This window comes from Cydia amplana, chromosome 8 (assembly GCF_948474715.1).
Source record: "Cydia amplana chromosome 8, ilCydAmpl1.1, whole genome shotgun sequence".
Taxonomy (NCBI): Eukaryota; Metazoa; Arthropoda; class Insecta; order Lepidoptera; family Tortricidae; genus Cydia; species Cydia amplana.
In genome coordinates, this window is record NC_086076.1 from 11,937,428 (window position 1) to 11,956,393 (window position 18,966).

Consider the following 18,966-nt stretch of genomic DNA (forward strand, 5'->3'; position numbering starts at 1 on the left):
CCATACAAACACTTGACGCAAACGCGTGTTTTTGGTTGCAATACTGCAATAAGACTGCAGAAAATATCGATTAAGTGTGTCCGGTTTCGTATATCCTACGTAATAATACTAGACTCCTACGTGGCGTACTAACTATGAAATCCAAATATTATGATCAGCCAAATATTATGTAAATTCAACATATGTCTATAAATTTATACTATAAATATTAATTTGACACTTACTTGTAGTATAAAAATTACAGGGTCTTTGTTTGTTTTGTTGCCATATTATAAACTCTGATTCAGATAAATTGCTCAGTCTATAACTGCCTTTGTCTATTTACTTCCGTAATTACTTTTAACATATTATATTGATTCAGATGGACTAGCTCCTTGATACAGAAGTCCATTATGCGGCTAAGTTCCTTAACAATAACAATAATAAGCCGATTATGGCGATTATGTCTCTAGCAAGAGAAAGTTCAACACAATAAATATAACCGATACACTAATATGGACTTTCCTTGTTCTTATGTCGTTAAAGGTACAACTCTGTTATGTCAAAGATGTTACGGACATAGATGGATCAAGATGAAAGGGATGCTTATATAAACAATAATAGCCTGTAATTTTGAAGACTCGGTAAAAAATAAAGCTACCTGCAGCACAACTAATTAACCAAATATGGTATACTTAATTAAAAAGCCTGTTTTAAGATGTAGTGCTTATTTCGTTCTTACAAGTGATTACGGATGATAACTTGCGAATGATGATCAAGCCGGAAGGGAGAAATGTATATTCGTTATACTGTATAATATTAAGTTACATCTTGAGGCCTTCAACAATTTTATTTAGCTAGTGGTGGACACCGTTGGAAGTGTCCACTAAAATCTGGTGTTTAAAGCGTCGCGTCATAATTTAGATTATAAGATATATCAGTGACTATCCAGATTTCCAATAAAATAAACTTACAATTTAACACTTTAAACTCTCGCGTTTTGTACACATATTTTTGCCATATGTGAAAGGGATAACGGACAAAGTTGGATCAGTACTGAAGAAATTCTCCATTAAGACTGTATACACGCCGTTATCTAAAGTAGAAAGTCTTGTACGCAGCCCAAAGGATGTCATTCCGTACCAGAATCCGGGTGTCTACAACATAGAATGCAGTTGTGGAAGTGCGTACATTGGCCAAACTAAGCGCAGCGTTCAAGAGAGGGTGAAAGAACACATAGCGGCTGTTAAAAATCGCCATGTAAACAAATCCGCAATAGCTGAGCACTTGCTGACAACAGGAATGAATCACTGGATTGAGCTACATAAACCCAAAGTCCTCTCCAACGAGCGACACTATTATCCGCGGATCGTGAGAGAGGCGATTAAAATTAAAAAACACCCTAAAAATTTCAATCGAGAGGACGTGTACAAATTATCAACTTGGGGATCAGTGATTCAAATGTTGAAACCAGCGAATATCTCTTCGGACCAGTGTGCGGATACTGTGAGTGTTGCGTGTCGTGCCGTGGACAATAAACATTAAACTTTGACGGGTAGCTGCAATTTCTTTGTCTACCCCGAACATTTTTATTAACTAATTTTGGGTAGTTTAGTGGTGTTTTATTAATATCTCCGTTGACATTTGTTGGGACGTCAGTCTTTCCGTGACCACAGAGCGTGCAACTCAGCTGAAACGTCGGAATTAAAGGTAAAAACAATGAAATTATATCGCGGTAGACCCGTTTGTGTAATTAAATAAACTTACAATTGTTCATATTAGAACTCAATTACCTATTCATTTTGTTTCCAATATATTTACTATATGAATATAATGTAATTATTATCTACACGCATGCTAGGTTAGATAAGACAAACAAACAAATAAATAGACACAGCGAGTGTTTCTATTAAGAATAATAAATGCCCTCGAATTAAACCCAAATATAAATCACGCAATATATCATCTCATCACGAGTAGCTATTAAAAATCGTGGTTAGTTCATGCATAATGCCATCTGTCCGTAGGTGTTAATGTAGGCACGTTAATAATAGGTTGGTCGCAGGACTAATTACGTCACATATAATCTGTCATAAGCGCTAAGCTCCGGGCGTTATTTGACTATTGACATTAAAAACTATGAGAACCCAAAGACCTTTTGTAAACTATTGCTACGACAGCCATCGAGAATTCGTCTTACTCACATCTCAAGTGTATCGATAGCAATAATGATTAGTTGTGGTTTCGTTTCTGTTGATTTTATGCACTTTAATTGCCCAATTGTGTCATGTTGCGAATTTTGCTAAGATTATTGTTTGAAGTTCGCAGATTTCTAAATTCGTCTTGTCTACCTATGTTTCCATTAAAACTATGAAACTGACCTAGTTTTCGTAAAATACCTAATTTAGCAACAGGTAAACAATGTTAAATGAATTTATAGACGATAGTTAATTTCAGTATATATGTTATTTTAAGTAAATTTTAATAATTGTAATTCATTTCATTATATTATTAATTTTCTTATTATAAGGTATGTTGAACAATTAAGACATTTTGTTTAGTTTGAAACACGGTTGACCATAATGCAATATTTATAAATAAAGTGAAAGCTCAAAAACTCTTTCTCCAACATTTCAGAAGAACAATGTTTCCTTGTTCCTATCACTGATCGCATCGACATAAATTGTAACCAATCTTTTTGATTTAAGAAACGTAACGTGATGGTGCTTCCTCTTGACTTCCTACTCAGATCTCTGACATTCCTTTCTGATTTAGACTATAATTACATACCTCCGCTCCAAGTTTACTGAGCCAATTACGATGATACCATCGATCAGCCACTCGATCTACCAATTACGCTTTGTTGAAAATTTTATAGGCTCTGAGAGAAGGTAATTGGGCTAGGGTTTTCATGTACCACTCGCATTAATTGTTGTTGTTTTTTTATTTATTTATTTAGAACACAAACAGTCACATAATACAAATGGATTTTTAGTACAATGTAGTGTATGTGTGTAATGTTTTGAACCGTTTATTGGCGTATTCCACCAAAAAGATCTACTTTATCGGGAAACTGACGGGAATGGCAGCTACCTTCTAACAATAACCTGCTGAAATCTGTATTGTATATACGTCACCGTAAAATTGTAAACACTCGTCATATTATAATCTCGCTAGTTACATTATAAACTGACGGTAGGGAGATTATAATCTAACCTAACCTAACCTACGTTAGATTATAAACTAACGGGTTCACAATCTTACGGTGTCATATATACCGTTGAATTTCTAAGCTTAGCTTTATCGGTAGTGGTAAAAAAAAGCGTCACGTAGCCGACACTTTTCTGGAATGCCCCAGTTGTTGAGGGGTTTACCTATATATTTTAACATTTGAAGGTGTTGCAATTTGTGAATTCAATTATAATACGGTTAATACTTATTTTTAGTCTCAGTAAGGTGAGCTATGTGATTCTGATTAATAAATAAAATTTAAGTAATTAAAGCTCACGGCTATATTATGCGTCTAAATGCCGGAAGGTAAGTAGCTAAATCTTGTTTTTGCTATTTATTCAATCTTGAAATATATATCTTGGTTTCATAAGCTCTATAAATTTTTTGGCATGTTGTTTGTTGTTGTATTTATACATTCCTTCATGAAAATGATCATCGTGATTAATGTTTATACCAAAAAAAAAAACATTGAATCATTTTAGGTAGTACCGCGGATGTTGATATCTACGTATTAAATATCAACATTATGGACATTAATAAGTAATGTCAACCAATGCTTCTACTAATTGAAATGCTGTTAAAGTGCAATATCAATTGATGTAACGAGTGGAGGAAAAATACATTTTTGAAAGTCCCTCTAGCCGATACTATGCTCTTTAAATAACACCAGTTAACATTGGTCCAGTATCCCGCCCTTGACTTTTAAAGATTGCCTCCCGACGCTTCCGACGCGACGCGACGCGACAATAATAGGACGGTGACGTAGCACCGGCCGTCTGTCACCGAAGCAGCCGTCAGCGAGATGTAGCGCTTAAGTAACCCGGCCTTTTACGCGTTGCCTAACCATATTTGGCTTAGCTATGCGCACTATGTCGCCCGATGCTGATAGTAACCCAATGTACTTATTCGGACACGCTTCGCCACCCGTCAACCATCATACAACATTTTTGTCATTAACTTTAGTTTTTCTTTCTAACAAATTGGTGTAGTTTTAGCCTAATGAGAATCAGTAATTAACTTTGATTAAGTCCAAATACAATCATCTCAATTAGGATTAAACGTTTGACTAAGTTATAAAAACCTTTTGCAGGTTCTAATAGGATGCGGATAAGGATCTTCATGTACGGCACGTATGAATCAGTTGATTTTAATTTTGAGCAAGTACCTACCTATTCATAGCGAATAACAATCGCATAATAAATCCGGGTCATGGATTATTTTAGAACGGAAGATTTAAAATTCTCGGCTCGTGATGATAGCGAAGTGTGTTTACCACGTTTCAAAACAATCAAATGCGTTATAGATCTGACGTGGTGCATTTTAGACGCAGACAACCTTTAATCAGCCTAAGCTACATTAAAATTACGAAACCAATACGGTGAAATACAAGATATTAAAGCTGATTAGTCATGTAACGAATAGTACTCCTAAGAGTGAGTAATTTTACCTCAGAAGTCGTTAGAGGCCAATTTGGCTCGAACGGGTAAAATCCACGATATAGTTGTGAAATAAAGACTACCTACCAGTATTGTTACCATAGGTTATTGACATACCAAAACCCTGTTTAATAAACTTTTACAATTTTTACACTAATAAGGTGTGAAAACTTACTATACATTATTACTATTCAAATACTCGTTTTTGCCACAATATATGTCTGTTCATGGCATATAATAAACCAAACCCAACTAAAAATAAACAAGACATGACTATCTACAGCCACGAAATGGTATATAGCCTCAGTATGGTGCTGGCCTGTTGGCCAGCACTGATCTTCCGTCGGAGCCATTTAGATAAGAACATCCATTGTTGATCTATATTTGGTAAAAATCCAATTTTAAAACAAATAGTTTGATAACTAATTTCCAAGGCAGTCTAGAGGACTTTAAGTATCACTCAAGTCGCTTCCGTATACTCCACTTACTCGTCAGACGCGACGCGGAAACTTATAAGAACATATTTCATCTTCAAAATGTCACACGGCCATCAATTAAAGTCACTGCAAATTGCAACATATAAAGATCAAGTAGGCCTTATTTGTTCATATATATGGTACAAAAACAATAAATAAAAACAACTTAAATTACAATTAAAGTAGGCCTTCCTATGTCAAATGCCGGTACTGAATGTGAAGTTGTGGCGAGTTGCAAGTTCAACATTATAATTGCATTTTTCAATCGACAAATTAAATTCCACAATTTGGATTACTTACCTACTTATGATATTATTTAAGTGATTTAAGTAACAGATACTAATAACTTTATTTAAATTAAAAGCGCTATCTTAGAGGCCAGTATATAGACCAGATATCGGATCGTGTGGCGAGCGGCCCTGATTGTGATAGACGGCAGACGAGATCATGATCACCGCGCCATCTTCAGAGTCTCATATCTGCTAGGGTTGACTCTAGCTACCAATTAATATTCTCATTATACTGCATAGTATTGTACCGATCTTATTAGCGTTTAACCCAATTGAATTTTCAGTAACTGCTTCGGAGACTTGTAAACTGAAATTGATGTCATAAAGAAAAAGTGACCAAGCCTTCAAGTAGCAGAGGCCGGAGTCCAACCGGCTTCTTCAGCTTACGCAGCTGACGCCATTACCTCTGCGGCTATAATAAACACAATTAAAAATTAAAAATTCCCTATAAGGTGGTATATAAAAGAATGTAAATACAAATCTGAAAAGTTTATACTAGTGTAGATTAAAATCTAAATGTCAAAAGAACAGGGGGCCGATTTTTGAATTTCGATCGCTCGATTTCGTCACTCGAAAATCGGAGGAAAACGGTGAAATGCTGATTTTTGAAATACGAGCGATAGAAATTAGTAATCTAGTGGTATTGACCACTCGTTTTCAATTCCATTAGTAGAATTTACATGCCTAGTAGTGGAGATATTACTGAACGAAATACACGAAATCGAGCGATCGAAATTCAAAAATCGGCCCCCAGGCAGGCACCCCACCGCTGAAAACTATATTTTTTGGACAATAGGTTGAACAAAGCTTGGGCGATGATATACAAAAGTGTTGTGGTACATATGCCACCAATATATCATTATTCAGAACAGTTAACAGTCACGACTTAACCACACTGCAAGCGTAAGGGCCTCGATATAACTCTCGCCAAAATTATACGGTGATTATAATAGCTCCTTCCAAGTTAACAACGTTCCAGTTCCCTTTCACACGTAATGAATTGTGTAAGGGTAGCGCGCAGGTTATCACAACAATCTAAATAATTACCGTAACCACTCAACTATACTTCCAATACTGCAACTACAGTTCACAAGTTCAAATTTCAATACGTCATTAAGTATGAGTAGCAAACAATGTTGTTTTGGTTTTGTCGCAGTTTTTTATCCCAATTATATTTTTACTCAAAACTGAGTAATTCAAATAATAATTACACCTAAACGAAGACAGAGCCTGTGCGGAAAGAGAAGAGTCGTAGAATGTACTGGATCCCATACATTTCACGACTCTTCTCTTTCCGAACGGTCTCTATGTGTAAGGCCTGTGTGGACGCTCGGAGCGGAGCGTTCGGCGGGGCGTGCAGCGTGGCGTCGGGGTCACGAGTGATTTGAGCAGCGTGCACTAAGGCCGCTCCTATACGCTTGCATTTGTTTGTAACATGCACGCCGCACGCCCCGCCCCGCTGCACGCCCAACTCGAGTGTCCACTCAGGCCTTACACTAAGAGTTTGTTTTGTACCATATTAGGTAAAGCACAGATGTTTTTCATCGTATAGATTTCCGTAAATTGACACGCCTGTTTCTATCTCTATTGCACGCGCATAGTTAACGCATATTGCTGTCCTACCCATGATGCCGGTTGACAATGTCACTGTGCGAGCTTGACAGCAATAAGTTGACAGTCCATTTTTGACTGCAGCTGCACTACTGTCGCGTCGTTCTACAGTAGCTGTCGCGTCCGTCTATACGTGGCGTGGATGAAGTCGGCAGGTCGAAAGGCGAAAATTCCGTTTTCTGCCGAATAATCGTTTCCCCTAACTCTCAGTAATTGACAAAAAAAGGACGCGTACGTCCAGGATGCTCCACGTATATTGACCAATGCCGAATCCGTTTATAGACGCACGTACAGTTACTTACATTGTGCTGCTAAAACGCAACGACTTATGAAAATTATGACGATATAGAGCACAGAAGCGTACCTAATAGGGAGTATTACTGCAATGTTTTGCCACCAGAGTGCAGCATTAGTAACTTAAGTATACCATAGAGTAACTTATACATATTGTACCTTAAACTGTTTTTTGACAAGTTTTCACAGACAATCAAATATGACATTGATACATCAAGGCGGTTTGCTTACAAAGGGCCTACCGGGAAACGCGAAATCGAAACTCAGCTACCTGCCTCTTTATCGCTCGAATACGCAAGAGTGATAGAGATGTTAGATAACAAAATGTCGACTCTCTCGTTTGCGGTAGACCCTTTAGATTGTTTACTTGTTGTTGATGTGGCGCCCCCTACGCAGACTTTCGCGTAATATTCCCTATTCCACATTTAGTTCCGACAACTTCTGACATTATAATATTAAACAATTTAGATCATGATTGCCATGTCACTTATAATGCATTTTGAACAGGATTTTTTCACTGTATTGTTTTTTTTATTACTTACGTATATAAATGTTACTTGGTCAGCAAGCTATAAATGATTTCCAAATTTCGGTCAGAGCAACTATGTAATCTGTATTAAAGATTTTTAGGGTTCCGTACCCAAAGGGTAAAAACGGGACCCTATTACTAAGACTCCGCTGTCCGTCCGTCCGTCCGTCTGTCACCAGGCTGCATCTCACGAACCGTGATAGCTAGACAGAAATTTTCACAGATGATGTATTTCTGTTGCCGCTATAACAACAAATACTAAAAACAGAATAAAATAAAGATTTAAGTGGGGCTCCCATACAACAAACTTGATTTTTGTCCGAAGTTAAGCAACGTCGGGCGGGGTCAGTACTTGGATGGGTGACCGTTTTTCTGCTTGTTTTTTTTTTGCTTGTTTTGCTCTATTTTTTGTTGAAGGTGCGGAACCCTCCGTGCGCGAGTCCGACTCGCACTTGGCCGGTTTTTATTTGAATAATTATTGGCGTGAGTGAGTGGCGCCGCCCTTTCGGGCATCAGACACAATACATTATCTGACAGTTGACGTCTTTCAAATACGATGTAAATGTGTCTATTGGATGTTTATGTAAGTACATTTTTCTCACGCCGTGCGTTGTCGTCGCCTGAATTTCCCCCGCCACGTGCTTTGCAGAAACCAATGGTACGACAGGTCTTCGTCAATTACTACTTAACAATATTTAACAAGTTTTTATACTTACCTACTTATTTAATTCCAAATATCAAAATATAAAACCTTACCATTTACCATCTTAAATGAACATTCAAAGTGTTTTTAAGCATGCGCAGTAGATATTAAAAAAAAATACACGAAGTATATTTTAGCTCGGGTAGCAAAATGCTAAAACTGTTTCTGTCTTTGACCGTTTCCAGTTATATTAATGAAGAACCACAAAATATAATGCTACGTGAACATCAAACATATTTTTTGTTATTACATATTTACGCCAAAAATATACGTCGTAGTAATACTTATATTATACCTATGTATGTACTTTGATTGCTTAGATTACGCACAAAAAACTAACAGATGATAATCAAGTCATTACAAAAAATAACCTCTTCGTCCTAAGGTTGAGGCATGATCACCGGTTGGTATATCAATCTTATTATTTAATAAAAAATGTTGACAAAAACTAGCCTTAGTGACATTTTATTTGAATATCAAATACACAAAAGAAACACACCTATTATATTATAATTATGTCCGCAGCAAGCTTATGGCTCCTCTACATGATGGGCCAGCGCCGGCCACTCCAAGGGACGCAGCCATGCGGTAGAATGAGATAGCAATATCACTTGCTCCCTCTAACGCATAAATGCGTCCCTTGGAGTGGCCGGCGCTGGCCCATCGTGTAGAGGAGCCATTAGAAAGGTATTACCAACGAATGTGGAGGAAAGTAAGAGGAAAGGAAAACCGAGGAAACGGTGGATGAACTGTGTGAGAAATATGAAACGAACGGAAAGTGAATGATCAGATGACGGGTTTCAGAGAAGTATGGAAGAAAAATACATGTTGTGCCGACCCAGTGGGTTAAAGGCAAGGGAATATGATGTTGGGTAGGGTTTATGATGATGCTAATACCTTGTTTGCTGTCAGTGATATCCTTTACCTCCATTGACCTTTGCGAAAATAAGGAAAGAGATGCGATGTGTATTGCCAGCAAGTGAATGACTAGGTACAGACTACTTATAGTCGGACAAAGTGCCAAAAATATGTATACATGACCTTATAACCCATATGATAATGTAGTGTGTACATATTTTTGGCACTTTGTAAGTGTCGATATTTTATACCTTGACTGTGACAAATCAATATATATTGTCTATTCGTTGAAAGCTCCTTGAATGAGCTTTTAGTTATCTGGCGCTGATAAGGCGTATAAACGTTATATGGGGCATTATCTATGAAAAGGGACCTTATTGTCGATGGCGCTTACGCCGCACAGCGTCGCGCGGCATTGTATTTATATCGGAGCATCGTTAATAATGGCGTAAGCATCGACAATAAGGTCCCTTTTCATAGATAACGTCACATATAAGGGCATTCTCTAATCAAATCACAGAATAAGTAATAATATTAGATACAGAATACCTTATCCCGCGATGGCAGCTAGATTTCAATTAGCAATTACAATTGTTGTTTCAGTTGAATTCGTGTCCCTTGTCTTGAATTCGTCTACCTTTACTGAATACAATATGAAATTTAAAAATAAAGAAACATTAAAAGTAAGTACCGTAAAACGGGGTGAGTAGGTTTCGCGGGGAGAGGTGGGTTATGAATGGGGAGAAAAGGTTTGAGAGGGGGGGTGAGAAGGGATTTTAAGGCTACTGCTACAAAAATAATATATTCCAATTTAAAATGGAGCTATAGTAATACGCATAATAAAAAAAGAAACGATAACAATCTTCCAAAATCACCTTTGTATGAAAACCCCTCTTACCCCAAATACGAGGCACTACGGGGTGAGGTGGGTTTTCCTCTTTATCGTCAAAGTTATGAAATGGAACTACCCAAAATAAAATAAAAACTAAAATACAAACGTCCGGAACACTTATTATATACACCATTCAGTTTTCATAATTATGTAAAAATAAAATGTTATCGAGGTTTGAATTTCAGTTTTGACCCTACTCACCCCATTTTACGGTACTTACTCGATTGTTTAACTTTTGTGATAAGGGACTGGCTATGATTAAAATATAAAATATTTTTCAATAGTGTACATTGATACTTATTTAACCATAATACAATGGAGCACCATAATATTATACCAATTTGCATCAAATGAAACACGCACATATTTAGACACTAAAATAGTTTCCTACAGTCCAGCCTGTAGCTCAGAATGAATCTTAATTTTAACTCTCCAGGACCCAGGAATTTATAAAATATATCTTATACCGACGTCATGGGATTTCGCTGGACAGATAAATGGTTAAATATATTCTCAGGAGCGTATAAACTCAGCTAAGAATTGAGAATCGAGTTCAGCCCAGATAAAGACCAACAGTGTCCATTCATGCGACTACATTGTGTTGTAAAAGGCAATAAAGAACAAGATGGTCCACTATAGGGCAAGCCTTGACAGGCTAATAATGTTGCAAGTATGCAAACACGTGGAACGATGCGTTGCATCGCCTGCTGCTATCAGATGGCGGTGAAGAACTATTTGCATGTATAATTGTGTTACGTCTACTGGTTGGCCTTCGCGGCGGCCCAGCTTTTTGTTGGTCCTAAGTACATCGACTTCAGCCTATTATTTACTAAACATTTTGTGCTCGGCTCGTCCCTAGTTTACATCGATAGAGAACTTAATGTAAGACATACTTAATATTTAAAACTTTCGCGTTTTGAACACATATTAACTCACATTTATAGACGGGTCTATCGCGAAATTTATCTGTTTTGACATTTTGCTGGGACATCAGTTAGCCGCGACCACGACCAGCGAAACCTGTGTCGACTGTCGAAACGTCGGTAAATAAAGGTAATTAATAAATTTCGCGACAAACCCGTCTGCCTTTACTGGTCCACTACTTATTTATTTATCGTATGTCCACGGTCCACTTAATCAAGCATTGATTATGTTAAAGTTGATTGAATAAATGTATCATCGGGTTGGTTCTTTTGCGAACACTTTTATAATGTTGACTATTTACTCATAAGTGAGTACCTATTTGAAATCTGCTTCAAAAATATTTATGTATAAACATAATATATGATCAGTAGGTACGTAGGTAATTACTACAAACTTATGAGAAGATCTTAAAACTTAAAAATATTTTTGGCATGCTTTAATGTTTTAATCAAGATTAAGCATTTAAGTAGTGTAAATAACATCTCACATTGACATTAATAATGTGGTGTAGATTTTTTGCAGATAAAAATGACCGTCTGTTCATAATGTTTACCGCACCGTCCTTGTGACTTAACTAAGACAAAGCAAAAACTTATTTCCTTGTTCTAATTTTCCATATAAGCAGCATGTTTTATTCATAAAAATAATTGAGTCCAGCCAAGGAATGTAACAATATAGATAATTGTAGTACCGATGGCTGTCTGGTTTGCTATCTTGAGGACACGTTTTTAAATCAAAACAAACTGGAAGCCTGATTGCATAAAGCTGGTCTAATGGACCATGACATTAAAATTGTATTACATTACCGGTGTTTATGTTTATGCATCGTGTTTAATAACTGCACGCGTCAGGTGTAGATGTAATTAAAGGATTGGGTAAATTTAATATGAGAGTCGATCGTTCAGTTGAGTTACTGTGGCAAGTCGAGGTTGAGTGAAGGAATGATTTTCAATTATTGGTGAGGTGTTATCATGGGTAGCGTTCGTGCAGAGAAGACGTGCCGTGCGAGATTGCTTCCTCACGAGGCGCGTACGTAAGCGGCTTGATGACACGAAACGACATCTTTGATCACCTGCGGACGTAAGTAATCCTATGAAAAAGCAGAAACGTCATTGAACTCGTAGATAAAGTATTTCCGTGAAATATTTTTAACAAAAGTATAATAGGTGCCCTATAAGTAAAAATCGTGCATGCATAATTGACCGAAGCGTAGCGAAGGTCTACGTTTTGACTCGGGCATTTTGCTTTTGTATGTCCGGATGTTCTCCTCTACAGGTCGCAATTCTTAACCGATTTTCGTGAAATTTTGTGACCGAATTCTATGAGTAAATAAATTTTTTTTGTCGATCCGGTTTTTGGAAAATTTTCAAAATGGCGGAGTCGTGATAGCTCCCGCCTACACGAATAGTCTTATCGGTATCATAAGAGTTTTTCTTTTATAGATAGAGATATGTTTATAGATTAAATGGCCAAAAATTCAGAAAATTTGTATCGCTGGTTTTGGCGGTATTTAGATATTTAGTTTTTACTTGAGAATGAGTAGCTAAATTTCGTCAGCTTTAGTAAGAACTATAATGGCGTATTTTGCAAACGTTCGCTTTTTTTGTTTGCATCGGAAGGTCCTTGGTTCCATCCCCAGTAATTGTATACTGCTACATAACTTTTAGTATTTTTTTTATACTTAAATTTCTTATAGTTGTTTTTTATTTTATTTTTTATTTTGAAAAAATGAAAAATTTCGTACTTTTTATTTATCAAGCGCGGGTTAAGCGTATTCGTTTAATTTTTGTTTGTAGCTTTATGTAGTTTTTAATTTTTAATAAATTTTATATTTTAATAAATATTTTTTCCATACATTTATTCACTTTTAAGCTCTGCTCGCGAGGTCTACAGCTCACAGAGCCACTAGTAAATATTTAGATGAGAAAAAAAAAACTTTTTTCAAGATCACTAGTTGACTCAGTTCTACCTGAATGTTCTAGTTAATTTCTTAAGGGTAACATTCCATTTCTGACCGCAGCTGCACTACTGGTACTGAACGCGTCGCTGTTACTGTCAATTTTCATAGTAAAATGTACAGTAGTGCAGCTGCGGTTGGAAATGGACTGTCACCTCGTTCGCGGACGCTCAGTCACACCAGTTGGACACCTACATATTGTATGGAAATTTTGGGACTGCTATAACATTCCTGTCACTACAAATATATATTTTAGGTTTGTATATGACGCGGAATGCTATGCAAGGCGAATGCTATGCAATCCGCGTCAATATGAAATACATTTTTTATACACTATGTGACAACAAATGCTCTACAATTCGGATGCATAAGCATGTCTGTCACATGACGTAGTCAAGATGTGTTTTTATATGACATCGCATGTTATAGCATTCATTCATCGTGCTCGATGAACTTGATGGCTGAAACTTCTGACTTCCGAAGAGGCGAGATTTTTGCTCTAAAGACTCATTGCTGACCTCTTCAAACATTTTTCTACTTCTGTTTTGTTTCCTCATTGCTTATCAATGTAATATTGTGTCCATCTGATACATGCACCATCTCAAGCACGTTCGCCTTTCATTCGACCTAAAATTATGTGATACTACACATCATGCATTGGAGACCGCATAATATGTCGGAGCATGGTCTAATAAAACATGGTCTTCTCTTCCCAGAGTGTCACTTGCCTACGTCACAATAACATTGCCACTTTATTTCAACATAACATGTTACATGGGTACATTATATCTATGGTTAATAAGTTAATTTATTTCTTTATAATTTAATAATTTTCATTTATATGTATTTTATCTTAAATTTTACAATAACACGTCATTTTTAATTATTCGTTAGCAATATCTTCCGATTCACGAAAGAAATTTCAGACGTTCGGGTAATTCTGTTTACACTACTGGCAACACAGGATAGCGCTGTCACATTTGACAATCCGCCATTTTGTCCCTGACCGACCGGCCTTGTCGAACGCGTGTTAATTGTTATTTCCTTCTCGCTCAGTGTCAGCAGTCGCAGTGTTTTCCAAACTTTTCACGTCGTAAGCTTCGTAATTAATGTTTTGTTACGAAAATGGTTGGCTGCTCTATTCGGAACTGTAAGAGTAGGAGTGAAAAGTGCAGTATAGATTTGTTTTATTTTACTATGTTTCTACATGAATAACTTAAAATTAATGCCGTTAAAATAATTTTAACTGTTGGTTAAAATTCTCCCACATTTTAAAGTTTGAGAACCTGTAAACAGCATGATGACGTAGGCAAGTGACAGTTAGGTCATTCGCGAATCTCGGAAGAGAGTACCAGGCGGAGTATATTATTATACCATGTGTCTGAGGAATCTAAAGGCCCACTCATGGAATGTTGCAAAGAGCCGAGTGGCAATGTTGAGCTCTCTTAAAATGGAGAGGTTTATTGTTCTAGCTGTCCAAGGTATACGCAGCATTTTACGCCAACACCACTTCTCAAAAGCGTCAATCTCTACGGCATTACTCTTTTTGAGTTCCCTGTAACGCACCGCCGCGTTAAGTTCTGGATGTAAAGCATCCACCACTTTTCCTGCCAGGCAATGATTCACCAAACTTTATAATATTTTTCGGATGTATCTGCACCAAACATAAGTCGTGAAATATACACAGAATTTTTCCACGCTACTTATCATAAGGTGCTTACCTTATGAGAGGTGGTCATCGAGCACCAACAGGCTATAATTCACAATTATATGACCAAAACTATGACAAAGTAACGTAATCATTTGAATAATAGGTATACACATTCATGCCTCACTTTTTCACATAAACCGTTATCAAAACTTGATTGTAGTGCAATAAACAGCAAGTGAACATATTATATTTACACATTTATTTATTTATTTATACATGTTTATTAAAACACAATGAAAATCTTAAAGAAATCTGAAGAAAAACATTAATTGCGATTTTATAAATAATCCGTCAAAATGGCCATCGCGCACGAAATTCACCCAAATTGCAGGTGTCTACTCCCAGACGCACCTGCCGGGCCGGGCTACTGAGGGAGCTGCCATACAAAGACGAATGCTATGGCATGCCCGTCACAGAAAGGGGGGCCCAATTGAAGACGTCACAGGATAATTTTTAACTTCGATAAAACTATGTTAATATGGCAGTATGCATTTTTTGATTCTGGTGACTGGTAGAGGAAATGTCAGTGAATAATATTATACTTTGGTAAAGCGGATTGATAAGCATTTCAACGCAGAAATTTAAAAAGAATAACGGATGCAATAGCATCCGCGCTGCATCCGCGTCACCAGGAGGAGTACAAAAACGAATGCTATGCAATCCGCGTCCGCGAACGTGTTAAGAGTTAGCAATAATTCACACAATGTAGCGAATCTAATTAAAATAGATCGAAAATACTTCTTCTTATTCATCATGCGAAAAAAACTTCCATGTTTCGCCTTCTGAATTGACGACATTCTCTGGGAATATACGTCTTCAAACTAGTGTGTTAATGGTTACTGCATGATGAATATTGCTGTTCTCAACTATAGTGTGTCAAAGGACTGTCTCATCTCAAAAATAGACAGAGATAATCATACTATCTTGGTCTTACACTAGTACTAGTAGCCAAAAGAAAAGGATGAGTACAGTTTTTTTTGTTCCTATTTACTGACAAATTGGTTTGACTAACTATAATAGGACTGATACCGGCGTATAATATCTAATATTATTAGAGCCGAGTTATTAATATGGTGTTAAGCACATATAAGTTGCAGAATCGGTTGTTTATCGTGTGCAGTTTATTATAATTTGTCACGACTTTTCTCGCAATAGTTGCAACACTGAAGATTCGCGCTCTCGTTAAGTTTGATGCGAAGTAGCCCTTGATGTTTGAAACTAATAGTGGTTCAATAATTTGAGTTTGGAAACGTGTAACTTAAAGTTACAATAGAGTTAACCTTATGATTTTGACACTTTCAGTATGGGAAGAAATATAATATATGGAGGTACCTACCTACATTATACTGATCTCTGATAAATAATTATTTGAATGATGATTGTATAAAATTGATATGCACTTTTTAGGGTACCGTAGCCAAATGGCAAAAAACGGAACCCTTATGGATTCGTCATGTCTGTCTGTCTCCCTGTCTGTCCGTCCGTATGTCACAGCCACTTTTTTCCGAAACTATAAGAACTATACCGTTGAAACTTGGCAGTAAGTGAGAGAGATGTATTCTGTGAACCGCATTAAGATTTTCACACAAAAATAGAAAAAAACAATAAATTTGGGGGTTTCCATACTTAGAACTGAAACTCATTTTTTTTTCATCAAACCCATACGTGTGGGGAATTGATGGATAGGTCTTCAAAAATGATATTGAGGTTTCTAATATCATTTTTTTCTAAACTGAATAGTTTGCGCGAGAGACACTTCCAAAGTGGTAAAATGTGTCCCCCCCACTGTAACTTCTAAAATAAGAGAATGATAAAACTAAAAAAAAATATATGATGTACATTACCATGCAAACTTCCACCGAAAATAGGTTTGAACGAGATCTAGTAAGTTTTTTTTAATACGTCATACATTATAGAACTTGGCCGCTTTTTATATGTTTTTATTGTCTCTTGTTGTTCTCGATGTCGTCGTCTCTCGTTAACTTTCTGTTATTGCTAGATTTTGTCAGTAAAACTATTAGATTAGCGACCCCGAGTACCTGTTGATATATTTTCTTTGCATTAGCCAGCAGAAAACATTACAAGCAACTGTAACTTTTCATATCTCGCCATTGAATATACTAATTGGTTAAGAGTGGATGACCGCATCATCATAGTAAATATAAACATAATTTGAACAACCTTGCAATCGTCACGAACGCTTAAACATTTAATAGTCGTTTCCTGACGTTTATTACGAGGTACTAATGTCTGGAGAACTAATAAATCTAAGATCATATCATTCAAGGACTACGCCAGGACGACTTGCTGAGCCTAGGGACAGTAGATGCACGTGAGAATCTTAAAGACGTCAAATAGAGTTGAAGTTGTCTCATGTAAAGTGGATTTTAAAAGGACGCGCCAAGTAAAATTTGCCTAATACCTATTTTACTTAGCAAAATTTGCCCCAAGGCGTAAAACACTTGGTCGTGAAGAAATGTCATTCTGGTGTTCATGAGCACTTGAGCAGTTTCATTTCACCAAATAGCACTGCTTTAATGAAAATACTTGGTTTTTAGTAGAAATTGAATGTAGTATCTATTTCTACGATTGAGTGCAATCGTAATGCTTAAGTTTAATATTCATGTCTTCCGTCGATTAATCTGGACATCCAATAACCTGGTGCATATCAAGAGATGCATTGCAATTTGCTTATTCATCCATTACCCGATAGATTTTGCATGCAATTTGGTTTACGAAAGAGTACCTTCAGAACTTAGCGCACTGTGGTTTGCTCCATTTATTCTGCATTGCGTAGATCGCTGATCTTTGAGGCTCTGTTATTAGCACTAACGATCACTCCGTATTTTCTCTTAAAGTTCGAATATAACTACAACTTGTGGATTACCAAACTGTGAATTACAAACTCTTATTGACTTATGACTTGTGATATTTACATAATGTGAAGAAACCATTCCCATATTATGCGGTGTAGGCACGCATAATTCCTAACTTTACCTATCTATAAATTAACGTTAGACAAATAATAAAAGAGTCAATAATGTAGGTAGACTGTCTCACATATTTTGTATCCTAAAAATGAGGAAAATAATATCATGACTTAGGGTAACATTCCATTACTGACCGCAGCTGCACTACTGGTACTGAACGCGTCGCTGTTACTGTCAATTTCCATAGTAAAATGAACAGTAGTGCAGATGCTGTTGGAAATGGACTGTCACCTTTACATTAAAAATACGGCAGGACAAAATATACCTATTATTGCATTGATCTGAGTATAAATAAGTAAGGTGGAATAGTTACATATTTGTTTTACATGGGGGCGAAGTGATTGTTGAACCCGTCGTGTTAATATTGATGCCCGAGCAAGCGAAAGATTCCGAAATTGAACCACAAGCAAAGCGATTGGTTCGAAAAGTGGAACGAAACCACTCAAAATTTGCATCAACTGACTTTGACACTCTTGAGGATAAAAGTCAACTATCTCATCTGTTTTTGAAGAATAAAGCGAGCCTGATGTGGTGAAATAGTACATTACATACCTAGGGAGGTGAATTTGTGAATGCTCCAGATCGCAGGTGTTTGTGGCCCGAACCGAAGGTGAGGGCCATAAATATGCGATCTGGGGCTTTACGAATTACCGCCCGTGGTTTGTCTAAAGTTTTACGTCTTGCCTTGGCCAGGAAGTGAGATTTTACTAGGCCTAGATTGGCCTAGGGTGACGTAAAGTAAATAATAATACAATACAATACAAATACCCACAACGAAAACAGCAACAGAAGTAGAAGTAAACAACAGGCGGTCTTATCGCTAAAAAGCGATCTCTTCCAGACACCCTTTAGTTAGCGGAAAGGTGGGCATTTGAGCAATAACCTCATTGTTGTACCGAACTAAGTAGTTAAGAACTTACGCAGCAAAAGACAGGTCACCACGGTCAGGTGGCGTCAATTCTCGATTTTTTTTGCTTTAGTATTGAAATTATAGTTACGACACTATTAGGTATTTGTTGTACCTACAAAAGTTATCGCATTAAATGTTAGTTACCGTAAAATGGGGTGAGTACGGTCAAAACTGA